We start from the raw sequence: 19,022 nt of genomic DNA, 5'->3' as shown, positions 1-19,022 counted from the left end.
TTTGTAATTTCTACATTTTTCATTTGCGACCCCACAAAGTACATATATTCTGAATCGTTATAGATAGCGGAGTCGATATAGCTATGTTCGTCTGTCCGTCTGTGTGTTGAAATCAACTTTCTGAAGCCCCCAAATAACTTCTTTCTTCCGGCTCGGTCCACAAATGGCTGAGATATAAGGAAAAAACCAGGACAACATCGATTTTGGACCTATTTTTGATCCATATCTGTATAGACAATATGGATATCTAATGTTAGATATTTCAAAGACCTGTGCAACGACGTATATAAGACCATAGTAAGTTGGACCTACAATGGGTCAAAATCGGAAAAAATATTTTTTAACCCGAATTTTTTTTTTCACCAAATTTTTTTTCACTAAATATTAAAAACTAAAAAAAAAAATTTTTAAATTAAAAAAAAATTTCGAAAAAACAACTGGAAAAAAATTGAAATTCTGTTTACCTAAAAATATTTAAAATTTTTATTTTAAAGTATAATTTGGTGAAGGGTATATAAGATGTTTTTAAACAATTCTTTTTTCAAGAAAACCGGGAAAGAATTGGATTCGTTATTAGTAAAAAAACAGACCAAGGTGGGTAAATAAAATAAAATTTTACTTTTCAAATGCGAATAACTCGTAAACTATAAGAGATAATATATGGCAATTTTTATTGTAGATCTCGTCTAGTAGATTCCATGTATATACAAATATATATATACAAAAATTTGGCATCATTTCTAATTATTGATATACCCGAGTGCCCCACTTTGGGGCATTGTGGCTCGCCCCCGCCTTGTTGTTACAAACCCAAATTCAAAACTAAAATTATCAACACCTCCTCTATAGCCATGGGAAATTTTATTAAAATTGGGCTATTAGTTTAAAAGTTACAGATTTATTAAAAATCCCCCACTGTGCATCGTTCGGTCATTTTTCCTAGTGGGAAAGAAAGGCAATTGGAAAGTTAAGGAGGGCATGTTGAACCATCATTTTGTCAACTATTTTGAATCAAATTGATTTTAAATGATAGACAATATAGAATCCGTAGTTGTCGTTCGACTGCAGACAGCTTTTCTCTCGGAACAGTGGTACTGATCAATTCTCCGAATGAGAGAGAATAAGATAGTCGCACTAGACATTTTTAAATCATTTGACCAGCACTGATTTCGAAACGGATGTCGGGGGTAAATTTCCTTGTTATATTTTAAATTTCTCTGTGGATGTATTATAAGGGTAGTTATAAATTTGTTTTTTTTTTTTTGAGGACTTTATATTGAATTTTTATGAATGATTTATATCACATCAAATCCAATTTATTATGTCATTTATCAGTATAGACCAGGCCATACTGAGATTCTACTCTCAAAGGATTTTTTAGACTTGTCTCAAAAATTGTGCCAAATCAATTTCTAATATAAAAATTTTGAAATTTTCAGTTTTGTTCAAATTGACGTAACATTTAGAATATGTACCTAAAATAAATAAATAGTGATGCTGGAATATACCTTATAAAAACCCCCAAAAAATATTGTAAAAAAAATCTACGTCAACTAATAATGATGGATCTTTTTTTTAATTTTGTATATGTTTTTCCACAAAATATAAAAAAACAGTTTTTTATGAAAAACTATAAACACATAGCCGTTTGTGTGTCATTTAAGCTTGACGTTTCTGTTTTTAGTTCTTTTTCATCCATTACAGCAAATACGAGGGTTACAACTTATGTTAGGGAACAAACAAGAATAAAACTAGTTCATTATATTACCACGAACGGCAGAAATACGTTGTGCGTTATAAATTCTTAAATTTCCTGTTAAAAACTTTTAGCATAATTTTATATCCTACCTCGCTTGGGCATAGCGCTAAACACAATTAGTAACTCTCGTAGTTTTAAGCAACAAATGTGGCACAGTAGCAATGTATTGATATCCCACGCGGTTTTAATTCCAAACAATTTTAGCTGCTGTTTTCAGTGTTTTATTCTGCCACTCTTTTTATTAAAACTTTGTCTTCCTCGAGTGGCATGCGACAAAAAGTTGCACAGCCAAAATAAAAACAGTTATAGAACAATACTGGTGCTAAAAATGTAAACACATATGTATGTATATAAAAACCGCAGTGTCAGTAGTAGATATATTTGAACGTTTTAAATGTATGTAGATATAAATATGTAGCAATTTGAGTTTTTTTTTTGCTGGATTTACTCACTGATAAGCTGAGTAGTTATGTGCTTTTTTTCAGTAAAAACAAAAGCAATTTCACGTTTTGTCTAGAGTGTAATGCTATCATTTTGTTGAACTTTTTTTCTTTTTGCTGGGCAGAAATAGATAATAATGTTGTACTTTATAAATACATACATCTTTATAGAATATATTGGCAACAGTTAAATTGAATAATGAAAATAAACACGTAGGTTTTATGTGAAATTGTGAGTGATTTGAAATGGAAACAGAAAGAGTTTATCAAACAGTTGCGGATCTTAGCAGACTAGTGATTTAATCAATCTAAGCAACGTAAGAGATCCGTTATTCCCAACCCCATCTAGGCTAGGATGAAAGCAATAAGTTTTTTTCTTACATTACTACATTTCCGTAAGCATTTACTATAAGTAGCTATAATGTAAGCTATGGCATATAAAATTTCTATTGCACCATAGGTTAGTTTTGAATGGTTCACCATGACAGTGAGTAACCTATAAATGAACATAACGTTTGATTGATCAACCTCTTGTCCATCCAGAGACGTTCCTTTTAGGCAGATGAAGTCCACAGCTGTTGCTCGAGAGAGCTAGAGATACTAATCAAATCTTCAAAAAATCATGGTCGACGTATATGTATATTAATTAGGATTACATAAGTACCCGAATACTTAAAAGGGTCAAAACTAACCTGATACCACCATGTGAAAACATAAGGTTTCCATGATCAACCCCTATCCAAAGACGCGACAATGGACTCTGCTTCGGTATTGCTGAAAGACCTCATCTATTTCGAAAAAAGCCAACAAATGACTGACTACGCGAGAGGATTAGTTATTGAACATTATAGTTCAAATAACAAGGTTTTTTTTTTGCTTGGAATTTTGTGCCAACAAAGCGTTATATGCGGGAAGTTTTGCTTTATTTCTTTAATTTTAAAAAAAGCTGAAGCATACCGAAGCTTATGGTGAATGTGTTTCATGGGTTTCATGAAACACATTCACCATGACACGGAAGACAAAGATTGCTCAGGCCAGCCAAAAAAGTTAGAAGACCAAGACCAAAAAGTTTGAAGACCAACAAGAGCTTGCAAAATCTTTGGGAGCTACTCAATTAGCAATTTCAAAATGTTTGCAATCAGCAGAATTCATCCAAAAACTTTGAAATTGGGTACCATACAAATTGAAGGCGAGAGACCTTGAAAGACGATTTTGTTTTTGTTTGCTTGAAGCTATAAAAGCCGTATTAAAAGCTCGACAAACTAGCCGAATCGGAACCAAAGCCAAATATCCATGGCGCTGAGGTAATTATCTGTAATTGGTGCGACCAAAAGGGTCCTATCTATTATGAACTGCTGAAATCTGTCCAGATATCCGAACGCAAATGATTCGTTTGAAGCGAGCATTGGCCAAAAAACGCCCAGAATATGCGACCAGACGTTAAACCGTTAAAAGTATTTAGAATGAAGTAGTTAGGAGGTTTGCCGCACCCACTTTATAGTCCAGACGTTGCCCCGTCCGACTACTATTTGGAACGAAGCAGAATACTGTCTCTGGGATACGCTTCACTTCGGAACAGAGTATCCGATATTGGCTTGATTCATGACCTCAAAAGTTGAGCAGTTCTTTTGGCTCGGAATCCATATGTTGCCCAAAAGATGGGAAAGGGTCATAGCTAACAATGGCCAATACTTTGAATAAATTTCTATTGTATAAATGATTCGAAATAACAGCTAAAACTTTTAAAAAATCTCTCATTTTTAAGTCAGGCAGTTGGTCAGAGACAAGTAATGAATTAAGACACTGATCTTTAATCATCTTAAGACTTCAAAAGGATGGATGATCAACATCAAAGTTAGCAGGAATAAAATAAGAAGATTCCAACTGGTCAAAACTATCCAGGCATCAGTGACCTGTCCCTATCAATGGGTATCTGTTTGGTTACTTTTAGATCACTAGAGTTTTCGTAATATTTGTTTTCTTCCCATTCATCCACAGACATACGATCGGGAAAATGTAATACAACTGAGAAACTTTAAATTTAACAATGAACAATGGGGAAAGTTGACAGAAAACGACTGATATGTGAGGAGTTTTTCACGCCACTACTGAAGGTTCAGCAAGACAAACGTATCGCTCTTCTGACATCAACCAGTTTCACAGTCCTTATTACTTAATAAACAATCTGCACATTCTTTTTAAACTATCGCTGTATTGGAGGATCATCAGAGAGGTCTACTTCGGCCTCTGCACAGAAATCGTTGGCATGTAATACACGCAGAGAAAAAATATAGTTGGGCATGGTTACTGTAACCATTTCAATATTGTTACAAGGTTTTTAACTATATTATGGTCACAGTAGCCATTTACATGATTGTGGTAACCATAATATGGTTAATTTACGATTCACATGATTGTAGCATGGCTTAAGGCTTATCATAATCTGAGAACAACATATTATGATAAAATTATTCATCATAAATATGTTTGCCACAAACATATATTTGTTAACTGTAACCATATATATGGTTGATACAATCATGTGAATCGTAAATTAACCATATTATGGTTATCACAATCATGTAAATGGTTACTGTGACTATAATATAGTTAAAAATCTTGTAACACTATTTAAATGGTTACAGTAACCATGCCCAATTACATTTTTTTTCTCTGCGTGTAGATATTGCCAGGTCACTGCATACAAATATCTTTCAATAGCGTTTTCATTCCATAAATTTGAGTACAATTAGGTTGACAACTCAAAATATACTTCTTCGATCTACATTATGATCTTATTAAACAATTAGCGCCAGTTTCTCAATCTCTGGTTATCGCTTTTCGTAACGATATACTTCCAATCAATATAATACTTTTATGAGAACTGTCAGTATATCGTCACGATAGCCAGATATTGAGAAAATGTGGCTTAATGTTTGAATTAAAATTATTTTATTTTTATTTATTCCCACACATTTGTTAAAAATAGTGTCACTTAAATCTCAGATTTTATATTTGTCTCCTGAGTATTTAATGGAAAATTTTCTAAAATTTTATTTTGAATTTTAATTTTTTATAACATTTTTTGGAAACACTTAAACAAAAAGCATTAATTTTATGACCTTTAAATACGTATTAATGATGTTGCATGTTTGTGGTAAGTAATGCAACCATACTGGGGATGCATGAATGTATGTTTAGCTAAATGTTGCACACACCAAAAAGTAATGTTCTAGAGGGGAGTGGAATACTTTTGTTAAATACTATATTTAGAATATCTAGTGGCAGTAGTTGTACATGCCAGCTAAACATGAACAAACTCATCACATTTAACGTATAAGAGATTTAGTAAATATTTTGTATTTAATAATGTATTAAACAAAAACAAAGAATATATTGATGCCAAACTGAAAAATCTTGCCATATGTTTGCTATAATTTTTATATTTAAACAAACAAAATGCCTCTTAGTTTTTATGCAAGGAATTATTCTGAAAATCTTAAAGCTCAAGCAACAAAGCATCAGAATATATACAATAATAACTGAAAGTGGAGGGGAGGGAGGTGTTAATATTTACTTGATTATTATTTTTTTTTTTTTGCTTAAAGTATATTTTTTTATATTTCACTGCATTTTAAATTCAACAATATTAACATCAATTGACTTTAATGGATAATAGACTGACTGTCTGAGTGAGCGACTGCATGACTGTTGGCCGGGCAAACGATTTGACTGACTAGCAACTGACGGGGTTGGCTGTTAAAAATGAAATGCATCTCATGAATGTGTAAAATACTCAAATGCTCACTTTAAATTTACAATTCACTTTTGACTCGAATGACTTGTTGCATGCTGCCGTTTGTTGTTTTTGCTATTGCTGCTGTTGTTGTTGTATTTAAAGATACCAATCAGTGGCAATTTATTACTTAGAATAATTATATAGTTTTTCTTAAACTACTTAAGTACTTAACACTCCATATAAGATTTTTGTTTTTGTTTTTTTTAATTAGAAGAGGCTGGTTTCTCAAAATTTTTAAGTTACAATAAATTATGACTTCATATTTTTAGTTATAGTGGACTGTTGTATAGACTGTGATTAATTGAAGGTGTCTGATTTTCTTTAGAAAGATTTAGAAAACCCCCTAGTAAAGTGTTTTAGTTGAAAATATAGTGTTACGATTTTTTTTTATTAATAATCATATAATAATATTTAAGTTTAATGGGAATGTGTTAAAAATAAACAATTATTTTTTTTATTTTGTCGAAACATTAGACTTTACAAAATGATAATTATTTGCTCTAAATTAAATTAATACACCAAGATAATCCTCCAAAGTATTCCAAAGGAACGAACTATGACCAACGTATGTCTTCCAACATTAGGAATAATTACATAAGGACCTAATAAGGGTTAAAAATAAATAAATATATAATGCATATTGCTGCCAATTGTCTACATTCCAGTTCCACTTAATTTTAGACGAATATAAGCTTGATACTAATTCAGATTTTAATTCAGAAAAATCAAATGGAGTACGAAAAGTTTCAGCTAAATAAATGCTAAATCAAACTAAAACTAAAGTAAATATAATAAATAAAAATCAACTGAATATTTGATACTTTCTAGAAAAATAAAAGTAAAAATCATGCATTTAAAGGTTAATGAAGACACCAGATAGCGATTTGATGGCAGTATGTAACATCCCACAGAGACTTTACTCTGTACTTTAGTAGTTCAACCATCAATATTTCACCAGAAGCCAGGAACAATGCTCCCCATTAACAGAAAACGACTGATTTCGCAGGAGCCTGCAGAGAAAACGCTGACTAAAAATTAAACATCAAAATCATGTGTCTTATTGATTAAAATCGTACGTCGCACAGTGGCTCATTATCGTTTTTCATTGGCCAAAACTCTGTAACTTTTGAACCGATAGAGCTATTTTAGAATTTTTTTTTGATGGACAGATAACTTTTTCTTCAGTTTTAATTTCGTTAAAATCGGTTCAGCAGTTGTTGAGCAATTTAATGTTAAAGTTGAACTTTTAATTTTTTTATAGCATTTAGTATGAAAATGCGGATTTTTATTTTTTGCATCAGCTTTACTTGTAAAAACGTTGTAAGCAGATAAAAACAAGTAAGGAAGTATGTTTGGCCAAGCTGGATATAATACCCTACACTATAATTTATTTTCGTGAATGATTTTCGGAAGCGGGTCTTATATGGGAGCTATGACTAATTATGGACCGATCGCCATGTAATTAGGTCGTGTGATTTATGTCTATATGAAAGTTATTTCTGTTGAATTTTGTGGTTATACCAACATTTTTAAGAGATTTATGCTCGTTAAAGTGATTTTTGGAAGCGGGCCTTATATGGACCGATCATCATGAAATTAGGTGACATTAATTCAGTTTATATAAAACTCATTTGGAGCAAAAATTGTGTAGATACCTATATAAATTAACCATTTACGACCGATAAAGTATAATTTCGGGAGAACATTTGTATGGGTTCTAGGTGAAATAATGGACCGATTTCAGTAATTTTCAGGCCGAAAAAATGTATGCACCTAATTTTATCACAATATCTTCAAAACTTCGACTTGTGCTTTGCGCCAGTGATATGAACAGGTAAAATAAAAATAGATAAAAAATTTGAGAGTAATTTCATTCAAATGAAAAAAGTGTTCAACAAACAGGTCAGAACAGGTCATCAAGAATATATGGGCTTAAAGAGGACACTTTAGCCTTTCTCCTGGTAATAAAATTTGTTTAACCCCTTTTGACCCTAAGCACTTTTATTCCACTGAAATTCAAATTTTACTAAATTATACTACCTGAGAAAAACTTTAATAACACATCAGCTAAAAAACGGTACAGTGACAAATCATATCAGTTCTTAAAGACTATTATACTACCAACGGAACAACAAAAAATCATCCAATTATCGGTAATAGTTTGGGAGTAATGATAATTTACTTCTGATCAAATTTACAAATATTACATTTTTTATAAAATGACATAATATATTTGACTTTAACAACATGCCACGCACACAATTGACAATATTTTTATCTAATTTTTTGGCTACCTCAAGCTACGTACACACGGTTGTCAGATTTTACAATGTTGTCAGATCTGGCAATGTGCTCGCAATGTACTGACAATGAAATATTATTACCAAAAGGTAAATTGTCAGTTTAGACGATTGTAAGAAAACCTTACAATTTCATTGTCAGACAATTGTCAAACAATAAATTTATATGCCAACAAAAATTGTCAGTTCACACGGTTGTCAGATTGTTGTATGGCAAAGGTAACCAGATCTCTTGTTAGACATTGTCAGAAGAAAATTCAAATCTTTTTACAAACAATTATAATTGTCATCTGTGTTTTTATTAAAAAGTCGGAAATTTAAAGTATTATTATGGAACAGAAAAAAAGCCATTGCATGACGGATGAAGGCAAAATAGCAAAAAATCGTCGCAAAGTTTGGGTAAAAGATTGGGTACTTCGTCATCAGTAGGAAGGATTTTACGCTACATTGCTCATCCACTTACGAACTGACGAGCCGGAGTTGTATCATAATTTATTGCGAATGGTCTCCGAACAATTTGATCAATTTTGGCGATTTTTTTTAAATGTGTGATTTTAAGGGTCCTCCCACTGATCCCCATTCCGAACACCTCAGCCGACTAAATAATACAGCACAACATAGAAGTGTGGACTTGATCATACTATTTCAACAAACAATCTTTGTTTTAGCGTCAAAAAATAGTAAAAATGAATGTGCTATTTAGAGGGACTAGACACGTTCATAATGCATCGATATGTTCACAAGAGTTATTCAGATTTACCGTAGCTACAACATTACTCAATATTGTTAGTGAAAAATTAGGAGTCCCTGGAAGTTATTCTAAAAAAAGGAAAAAAAAATTGTTCTTCCTATATTTTTTTCAAAAAAAGGTCACGAAAAATCTATTTTTTGGGAAAAAATGTTAACAAAATTTGTTTGGCGGACTCTTAGCTATATTATTGCCATATAAAGTTAAGCGGTATCACCAAGTCTGAATTAGCTTTTGGCCAAAAATTGATGACACCATTTTTTGAGAGCCCACTGATTTTCAAAATCTTTGGGGGCCCATAAAAATAAAAATTGGTCACCAAAATGGACAAACTGAGTATAGGGTCATGATCGTGTGTTTTTTGCACTGACAATGATGCCATTGTCAGATGCATAAACTTCGCACATATGACAATAAAAAGTTTCTGACAATGATCTTACAATGATCTGGCAATGGCAACGTAAGGTGTTTACACGATTGTCAGATGTCTGATAATATTATTGTCCTACAATGTACTGACAATACTTTTTCTGACAACGTTGTAAGACAAAAATTGTAAGTTTACACGGTTGTTAGACATTTTCTGAAAAGTTTTCTGACAATATTGTAAGATCTGACAACCGTGTGTACGTAGCTTCAGTTTCAATGTGTTTACTATTGAATGGCATTAAAATTTTTGAAATCGGAGTTAACAAAAAGTTGGACTTTTGGCCGATGAAATTGAGATATGAGCCACCGTGCGTCGAAGCATTGCACCCGCACGTTCAACGACCGGAACCAGACCACAGGGAATAATTTTATAAAGTTTCAGTAAAAATTTCATTGTAAATAGTCTGGCCTGTTTCCAAATCTGGCGTAAAGATATTGTACTCATTTTATACAAAAATTGGAGAAGCATAGGACAAGGTTCATAGGAGTACTCGAGTTTAAATTGTTAAAATAGGCCCTACAAAATCTCAAGGTGCGGCGCTCTATTGGGGCTCGAAGTAGGGTACCTTCGACATGTAAAATTTTTAAAATTTCATGGAGTTTTGTTAATAAATAACTATTTTATTACATATTACACGTGTTTAAAAATTTTACATGTCAAAGGTACCCTACTTTGAGACCCAATAGCGCCACCAGGAACATTTGTAGGGCTCATCTTAATAACTTAAACTCGAATACTCCTTGGCCCGCGTCAAATTTTATCCCGATCGGTCCAGCCGTTTAGAAATGTCAGAATTATTACAAAATCTTGGCTTGCATCTAATCACACAGCATAATGATTTTTGGCCGAATATTCAGTTTTCGGTGGGACTCTAGTAATAAATATTAACCAAATAGACAAATTCTTATAAACATTGGAATTTTTCTTAAAATCCACAGAAAAAGTATAAAAAAGTCAAAAGATTTAAGCTAGACAATAAGGAAGCAACCGCTATAAAAGATCTAGTAAATTATGTTTAATATTCAACACTAAATATATTTGCAAAGATTTTGTAACAGTTTTAGTTTTATTTTGTTTTTTTTTTTACTCACCCGACTAATTAACAGAACCGTACATTTGATGTAGACTCCAAATCACTGCCACTAAAAGTTTGAGTTTTATGTTTTAAATTGGGATTTGTGTTTTAGTTTAGTTTGATTTATTTGTAGTACTTTTTCTTCTATATTTATAGATTTTTATGCAAATTCACGTGTGTGTAATAATCAAACAAAATTTTTAGATTTTTTTTTACTTTTTTACTGTGAGACAGATTTAAACGAGAATAAAAATAACGTTTATTTAAATGAAAAAAAAAATCCGGCGCGAGTAAAAAAACACCACACTTTTTTGTAGTTGTTTTTTTGGTGTGATAAAAAAAGCAAAAAAATCAAAAACAATCACTTCAACTATAGAATTTAAACGAAACCACAACACAACAACGATATCAACCACATACACTCACTCACTCATCAAAAATAATTTAAACTATTGAAGAAGAAAAAAAGAGCGCAATCACACACACTTAAACACTGAAAAATATTCAGACACACAAACGCACACAGCTGAATATTATTTATGATGTTGTTGACATCAATCAATTACTTTTCAATAATTTTGTTTAATTATTTTGAATTTGTTGGAAACACGAAAAAAAAAGTGTTTCAATATCAGACTGACAGACCGATCGGCTGGCTGGCTGGCCTGAGGGAATGACTAAATATGAATATTTGGTTAATAGTTTGATGGATGGTTACTTGGATATAGAGAGGATTAGTCCAATTTATATGATTGTTATTCCCAGCAAAGTCTAGATAAATTTAGTTCTTTTTTCAAAAAACAAATTATTTTGAATAAAAAATTAATTTAAATGTCAATGTGTTTCAGTTTTGTTTGCCAAACAATTGTTAAAAAGAACCTTAGAGGCCAACAGCAGCGCCAGCTACACAGATATGTAGATGATTTAGTCTGTTGACAAATAAATCTTTTCTTTTTTTTTAATTTATTTATTTTTATTTCTATTTAAAGCTGTGTGGTGGTACTTTCTTATTTTCAAAAGAAATTTATATTTTTAAAATTTTTTTAATTTTTTTATTTGATTTTAATTTTATCTTGAATAAGTGGGTGTTGATTGTTCTTAATTGTTGCTTGCTGTTTGTTATTGTTGGAGTTTTTGTTATTTTTGATATTTTTATGCAATATGTTATTTATTGTTATTTTTTTAGGACGCTTTTTTAAAATGCAAAATATTTTTATTTTTATTTATTTAAAAAAAACCTTTTTTTATTTTTATACCCTTCACCTTCGTGAGAAGGGTATATATAAGTTTGTCATTCCGTTTGTAATTTCTACATTTTTCATTTCCGACCCTATAAAGTATATATATTCTGGATCCTTATAGATAGCGGAGTCGATTAAGCCATGTCCGTCTGTCTGTCTGTCTGTCTGTCTGTCTGTCTGTCCGTCTGTCTGTCTGTCTGTCTGTTGAAATCAGTTTTCTGAAGACCCCAGATATCTTCGGGATCCAAATCTTCAATAATTCTGTCAGACATGCTTTCGAGAATTTTGCTATTTAAAATCAGCAAAATCGGTCCACAAATGGCTGAGATATGAGGAAAAAACCAAGACAACCTCGATTTTTGACCTATTTTTTTACCTATATCTGGATTACTAAGACATTAATATAGACAATATGGATATCTAATTATAGATATTTCAAAGACATTTGCAACGACGTATATAAGACCATAGTACGTTGGACCTACAATGGGTCAAAATCGGGAAAAAAATTTTGAACCCGAATTTTTAAAAAAAAAAAAAAAAATGAAAAAACAAAAAAAAAATTTTAAAATTTAAAATTTAAAAAAAAAAATTTTTAAAATTTAAAAAAAAAAATTTTAAAATAACAATCGAAAATTTTTTTTTTCCAAAAAATTCAAAAAGCAACTGGAAAAAAAATTAAATTTTGTTTACCTAAAAATATTTAAAATTTTGAAGTATAATTTGGTGAAGGGTATATAAGATTCGGCACAGCCGAATATAGCACTCTTACTTGTTTTGTGTTTAATTTGGCGCGCGCTGTTGTTTTTGTGAACGAACTTCTCTTACTGGCCTGCAAATAATCGAAAAAGAAAAAATTTTCGATTTAATTTTCGGTTTTTTTTTTTGAAATTTTCTGTTAGAAATTTGTTTTACAACAAAACATTATTTTTGTGGGAAACAAAAGTAATGAAAGTGACAGACAGAAGAGAAGAAGTAAGAAGAAATAAAATAGAAGACACAGGTGAAGTAGAAGAAGAAATGGTGGAAAAGTAGTGTGTTTAAGTGTGTGTGTGTTCTTTGGGAAATGAAAACGAGCGTTTGAGTTCAAAAACAGGAGATAGTATTCGGAAAGAAAATCTTTAAATACGAGTATATTACAATAAAAAAACTACCAAAAAATAAAATATCATTTTAATATATAGTTTTTAAAATTATAAAATTAAAAAGTGGCTAGATTTTTAGTTTTTAAAAATATATTCCTTAAAATCATTAATTAAATATTATTCCTGAAAAGGATTTTTTCTGAGAGCTACCATTTTAAGAGATAGAGTTATATATTCGGTGGCGGTTTCGTAGCAGGGCCAAAATCGGGTTTTGCATATTACTCAGCAAAAAATTGGGGGATTATAGAGATCGAAACCTTTAAAAAGAAAAATGGTGGAATTTTAAAAGATATACACAAGTTAAGAACACCAGATCTATTCCATCAAAGTAGCAATTGCGACAAAGTCCACAATGTGTAAATAAAAAGTGCACAGAAACATGTTGTAAATCTAAGATAAATTACTTTGGAAATTGGCAGTACATTTGAAAAGTTTCGATTTGTTTCGAAAAATGCCAATATTAGGTTGGGATGGAATTAAGCCTATAAGCAGTTTAAGTCTGACTTTAGTATTTAGTTTAATTTTATCTTCTTTATTTTACTAAAATTTGTTTAAAAAGCTTCCTTTGAAAGACAATGTACTTTTGATCACGTTTTAAAAAGGTACTTTATTTCAAAAAGGTACTTTATTGCAAAAAGGTACTTTATTTCAAAAAGGTACTTTATTTCAAAAAGGTACTTTATTTAAAAAAGGTACTTTATTTCAAAAAGGTACTTTATTTAAAAAAGGTACTTTATTTAAAAAAGGTACTTTATTTAAAAAGGTACTTTATTTAAAAATGTACTTTATTTAAAAAGGTACTTTATTTAAAAAGGTACTTTATTTAAAAAAGTACTTTATTTAAAAAGGTACTTTATTTACAAGGTACTTTATTTTAAAAGATATTTTATTTAAAAAGGTACTTTATTTAAAAAGGTACTTTATTTAAAAAGGTACTTTATTTAAAAAGGTACTTTATTTAAAAAGGTACTTTATTTAAAAAGGTACTTTATTTAAAAAGGTACTTTATTTAAAAAGGTACTTTATTTAAAAAGGTACTTTATTTAAAAAGGTACTTTATTTAAAAAGGTACTTTATTTAAAAAGGTACTTTATTTAAAAAGGTACTTTATTTTAAAAAGGTACTTTATTTAAAAAGGTACTTTATTTATAAAGGTACTTTATTTAAAAAGGTACTTTATTTAAAAAGGTACTTTATTTAAAAAGGTACTTTATTTAAAAAGGTACTTTATTTAAAAAGGTACTTTATTTAAAAAGGTACTTTATTTAAAAAGGTACTTTATTTAAAAAGGTACTTTATTTAAAAAGGTACTTTATTTAAAAAGGTACTTTATTTAAAAAGGTACTTTATTTTAAAAAGGTACTTTATTTAAAAAGGTACTTTATTTAAAAAGGTACTTTATTTAAAAAGGTACTTTATTTAAAAAGGTACTTTATTTAAAAAGGTACTTTATTTAAAAAGGTACTTTATTTAAAAAGGTACTTTATTTAAAAAGGTACTTTATTTAAAAAGGTACTTTATTTAAAAAGGTACTTTATTTAAAAAGGTACTTTATTTAAAAAGGTACTTTATTTAAAAAGGTACTTTATTTAAAAAGGTACTTTATTTAAAAAGGTACTTTATTTTAAAAAGGTACTTTATTTAAAAAGGTACTTTATTTATAAAGGTACTTTATTTAAAAAGGTACTTTATTTAAAAAGGTACTTTATTTAAAAAGGTACTTTATTTAAAAAGGTACTTTATTTAAAAAGGTACTTTATTTAAAAAGGTACTTTATTTAAAAAGGTACTTTATTTAAAAAGGTACTTTATTTAAAAAGGTACTTTATTTAAAAAGGTACTTTATTTTAAAAAGGTACTTTATTTAAAAAGGTACTTTATTTATAAAGGTACTTTATTTAAAAAGGTACTTTATTTAAAAAGGTACTTTATTTAAAAAGGTACTTTATTTAAAAAGGTACTTTATTTTAAAAAGGTACTTTATTTTAAAAAGGTACTTTATTTTAAAAAGGTACTTTATTTTAAAAAGGTAGTTTATTTTAAAAAGGTACTTTATTTTAAAAAGGTACTTTATTTTAAAAAGGTACTTTATTTAAAAAGGTACTTTATTTAAAAAGGTACTTTATTTAAAAAGGTACTTTATTTAAAAAGGTACTTTATTTAAAAAGGTACTTTATTTAAAAAGGTACTTTATTTAAAAAGGTACTTTATATAAAAAGGTACTTTATTTATAAAGGTACTTTATTTATAAAGGTACTTTATTTAAAAAGGTACTTTATTTATAAAGGTACTTTATTTAAAAAGGTACTTTATTTAAAAAGGTTCTTTATTTAAAAAGGTACTTTATTTAAAAAGGTACTTTATTTAAAAAGGTACTTTATTTATAAAGGTACTTTATTTAAAAAGGTACTTTATTTAAAAAGGTACTTTATTTAAAAAGGTACTTTATTTAAAAAGGTATTTTATTTAAAAAGGTACTTTATTTAAAAAGGTACTTTATTTAAAAAGGTACTTTATTTAAAAAGGTACTTTATTTAAAAAGGTACTTTATTTAAAAAGGTACTTTATATAAAAAGGTACTTTATTTATAAAGGTACTTTATTTATAAAGGTACTTTATTTAAAAAGGTACTTTATTTAAAAAGGTACTTTATATAAAAAGGTACTTTATTTAAAAAGGTACTTTATTTAAAAAGGTACTTTATATAAAAAGGTACTTTATTTAAAAAGGTACTTTATTTAAAAAGGTACTTTATATAAAAAGGTACTTTATTTATAAAGGTACTTTATTTAAAAAGGTACTTTATTTAAAAAGGTACTTTATTTAAAAAGGTACTTTATATAAAAAGGTACTTTATTTAAAAAGGTACTTTATTTAAAAAGGTACTTTATTTAAAAAGGTACTTTATTTAAAAATGTACTTTATTTAAAAAGGTACTTTATTTAAAAAAGGTACTTTATTTAAAAAGGTACTTTATTTAAAAGGGTACTTTATTTAAAAGGGTACTTTATTTAAAAGGGTACTTTATTCAAAAAGGTACTTTATTTAAAAAGGTACTTTATTTAAAAAGGTACTTTATTTCAAAAAGGTACTTTATTTGAAAAAGGTACTTTATTTCAAAAAGGTACTTTATTTCAAAAAGGTACTTTATTTCAAAAAGGTACTTTATTTCAAAAAGGTACTTTATTTCAAAAAGGTACTTTATTTCAAAAAGGTACTTTATTTCAAAAAGGTACATTATTTCAAAAAGGTACTTTATTTCAAAAAGGTACTTTATTTCAAAAAGGTACTTTATTTCAAAAAGGTACTTTATTTCAAAAAGGTACTTTATTTAAAAAAGGTACTTTATTTCAAAAAGGTACTTTATTTCAAAAAGGTACTTTATTTCAAAAAGGTACTTTATTTCAAAAAGGTACTTTATTTCAAAAAGGTACTTTATTTCAAAAAGGTACTTTATTTCAAAAAGGTACTTTATTTCAAAAAGGTACTTTATTTCAAAAAGGTACTTTATTTCAAAAAGGTACTTTATTTCAAAAAGGTACTTTATTTCAAAAAGGTACTTCAAAAAAGTACTTTATTTCAAAAAGGTACTTCAAAAAAGTACTTTATTTCAAAAAGGTACTTCAAAAAAGTACTTTATTTCAAAAAGGTACTTTATTTCAAAAAGGTACTGTATTTCAAAAAGGTACTTTATTTCAAAAAGAAATTTTTCCTAAAAAGAACTTCTATGTTCCTTTTAACATTTCTGAAAAGGTACTCCTTAAAAGGAACTTTTCTCAAAAGGTACTTCTGAAAAGGAACTTTTTTCAAAAGGTACATCATAAAGTTACTTCTTAAAAGGAACATTTCTCCAAGGGTACTTTTTAAAAGAAATTTTTCCGAAAAGGTACTTCTTAAAAGAAACTATTCTCAAAAGGTTCTTCTTAAAAGAAACTTATACAAAAAGGTACTTCTTAAAAGGAACTTTTCCAAAAAGGTACTTATTAAGAGGAACTTTTCTGAAAAGGTACTTCTTAAAAGGAAATATTCTCAAATGGTACTTCTTAAAAGAAACTTTTCAAAAAAGAACTTATTAAAAGGAACTATTCTCAAATTGTACTTTTCTAAAAAGTACTTAAAAGAAACTTTTTTGAAAAGATACTTCTTATAAGGAAATTTTCTGAAAAGTTACTTCTTAAAAGCAACTTTTTTGAAATGAACTTTAGAAGTGTTTTATTTTATTTAATGTATAAAATAAACTTTTTTAAAGTTTCTAAGCAATTTAAACTTTATTCTATGATTTTATAGAAATGACAAAAGTTTGAAATTTTGTAAAAATGTCCCTTAAAAGAGATAAATGGAAAAAATGAAGTATGTGATAGAGTAAAGGACAGCAAAGTGGTAGTAAAAGTCGCAGAAAAGTTGATGGTGATAGGAATATGGAAATAGAAGTATTTAAAGAATATCAACGTTTTATATTATAGATTATTATTACATTATATAATTATTATAATATAATTATATTTATAAAATGTATAAAAAAAAGTAACACAAAAAGAATGCAACAATTTGTTTTATGGATTTGAATTCAAAAGCACCAAGGTAATAATTCTCATTTAGTTAAGATACAAATTTCTATACATACTAACATTAAATTAATATTTATATACACAAATCAGTTAGAGAGGATTCAGATCGATAGAAAAAAAAACATACAAAATATAGACAAAAATAATAAATTTATTAAGAAAACATTTAAGTTTTAAAAACAAATGTTAGCGATAGAAATGTAGCGGAAAATATTTGTATTTTATAAATATTTAAAAACATTAGATTAAATTGCATCTATACTAGTAGTTGTTTTTATTATTATTGTTATTAGAAAATATTTGAAATTTCTTTAAAATTTTATCAAAAAAAAAAGAAAAGAAAACTATAAAATACAAAGACAAAACTAGATAGAATTTTTGTTAAAATCTGAAAGACTAAAAAAATTATTTATGTTTTTGTGTAGGAGTGATTTTGTTGTTTGTTTTGAGATGTTTGTTTAGCAGAAATGGTAATAGTAGTGCCGTGGTGGTTGGTGGATGGTTGATTGGTTGGTGTTGGGTGTTTTGGGGACAACAAATATAAATATTTATTAAAATATGTGTCTGCTAATAATTCGTTTTTGCTAAACATTTTATTTTGTTTCCCTTACCATTTAAATTGGAATATTTATGTTGCATACTAAATAAATTTCATTGAAAAGTCGTTGAATAAACACACACACAAAAGAAATTTAGAAGAACCATTAGAAAAAGTATAAATACAGCGTTTAAGGTAGAGAAAAGAAAATTCACATAACAACAAGCGCATAAAAAAGATTTCAATCTGTTTATATTTTTTTCTATTTTTTTTTTTTTTTGATAAAGGAAACATTTTTAGGATTGTTTTTTTGGTTGAAATTTGAAAAGCATTTGATAATAAAAAAGTTAAATTATAACAATAAATTAGATCTAATAAAAAGTTTATATAGTGCATATTATAAATAAATAAAAAAATAGTTTACATACATAAATATTTGAAAAGGTTGGTTAAAATCTAAATATCTGTTTGTATTATATTAATAAATAACTTAAATAGTTTATAGTTTCTTTAAAACATATGTTTTAACAAATCACAGTTTATTATTTAATTTATTATTCGAGGAAACATAAATTTTGTGTGGAGTAAGAAAACAAGCATAAAAACCCACCCATTTCTCTGAAACGATTCAATAATAAATATAGATAAAAACCACATCCATATGAGGCCTATGCAAATAATGATTGTTCCTTCGAGGATGCGATTCTAAATGAAATTCTAGGCAATGAAAATTTATGAAAATATTTTGAAAACAAAGAAAGTAAGGTCGTTCAAGCCCGACCATATAATATCCTAGACTAAGTAAAAGAGCAGAAACATTTTTCTTTTAAAATTTCAATAATTTATATTTTTGAGTGATTTTCGGAAGTGGGCCTTATATGGCGGCTATGAGCAATTATGGACCGATCACCATGAAATTAGATCATGTGATTTATGTCTATATGAAAGTTTACTATGCTGAATTTTGTGTATATACCAAA

At 28.2% G+C, this 19,022-nt stretch overlaps 1 protein-coding gene across 6 annotated transcripts in view; it reads right to left on the bottom strand.

Annotated features, from left to right (window-relative positions):
• The window catches only part of heph (polypyrimidine tract-binding protein 1 heph), a 381,579-nt gene that overhangs the window by 335,895 nt on the left and 26,662 nt on the right, over positions 1–19,022 (bottom strand). For 2 of the 6 annotated variants that reach the window (XM_065516409.1, XM_065516410.1), the window contains exons 1-2: positions 12,565–12,866; positions 10,568–10,774 (exon numbers count right to left, since the gene is read on the bottom strand). The exons of 3 other annotated variants lie outside the window; for them this stretch is intronic. The gene's annotated coding sequence lies outside the window, so the exon portion shown is untranslated. Of the gene's footprint in view, positions 1–10,567; positions 10,775–12,564; positions 12,867–19,022 lie in introns of those variants that run through there. One more of the 6 variants, XM_065516408.1, reaches the window with a different exon arrangement.

Source organism: Calliphora vicina, chromosome 1 (assembly GCF_958450345.1).
Source record: "Calliphora vicina chromosome 1, idCalVici1.1, whole genome shotgun sequence".
NCBI lineage: Eukaryota > Metazoa > Arthropoda > Insecta > Diptera > Calliphoridae > Calliphora > Calliphora vicina.
Note: the sequence above shows the minus strand (reverse complement) of the source record. Positions and strands in the feature narration are given on the sequence as shown.